Source organism: Rousettus aegyptiacus, unplaced genomic scaffold (genome assembly GCF_014176215.1).
Source record: "Rousettus aegyptiacus isolate mRouAeg1 unplaced genomic scaffold, mRouAeg1.p scaffold_m13_p_7, whole genome shotgun sequence".
Taxonomy (NCBI): Eukaryota; Metazoa; Chordata; class Mammalia; order Chiroptera; family Pteropodidae; genus Rousettus; species Rousettus aegyptiacus.
The window spans coordinates 53,580,427-53,581,305 of NW_023416310.1; the positions used below are offsets into that span (position 1 = coordinate 53,580,427).

The 879-nt window shown below is 34.7% G+C and overlaps 1 pseudogene; it reads left to right on the top strand.

Moving 5' to 3' along the window:
• The first annotated feature begins 310 nt into the window (after positions 1-310).
• Positions 311-429, top strand: LOC118606240 (annotated as a pseudogene).
• Positions 430-879: the final 450 nt, after the last annotated feature.

Genomic DNA, 879 nt, shown 5'->3' on the forward strand with positions numbered 1-879 from the left:
AGATGAAAGTGAATATTATGAATAGTTTTATGATAATAAATTGGAGTTTACTTTAGTTGGAAAAACACCTAGAAAGGAACAAACTGCCAAAACTCATTCAATGATAATAAGTAAGCTAAACATCTTGTACATATTAAATAAAACAATTTGTGGTTAAACTATTTGCTAGGAAGAAAATTCTAGACTCAGATGGCTTCATTTTTTTATATTAAAAAATTAAAAAGAAAAATACTAGTATATAAATCCTAAAATATTAATTGTTTGTTCACAAACTTGAGAGCTTTCTTGAGTAAATCTGAAACTGGTCTGAGTCTATGGCCATGCTACCCTGAACAATTCCCATCCTGTCTGATCTCGGAAGCTAAGCAGGGTTAGGCCTGGTTAGTTCTTGGATGGGAGACCATCTAGGAAGATCAGGTGCTGTAGGTGTAAAAAATAAAAAAAAAATAAGAGATTTAAAGCTAAAAAGGTCCTTGCTATCTGTGAGGGCAACCAAGGGTTGCCTCATCTAAAAAGTAAAAAAAAAAAAAAAAAAAAAAAAAAAATTATGAAATTGGCCTCTGAACATGGAGGGCAATGAGAGACTGAAGAAAGAGGCAAATCATTTCAGATTGGTAGCTGGCAGGTGTAATAAGCAAGGTTGCTTACATACAACATGTGTCTTGGGCATCTAAAGGATGAATGGATGTCCATATTTGTCCCCTAGGACTCTAAATATTGATACAGCGGCCTTAACTAGGTTCAGTCATGTATGTCATCCAGATGGTCTCAACAAGGCATTGCTCTCGGAAAGCTGCATCCTTGAATATGACTTTGCTCTTCCAGTTAAATTAGTAATACCAAAGAATTAGGATCAAGGGCCAGCATTCCTAATAAACT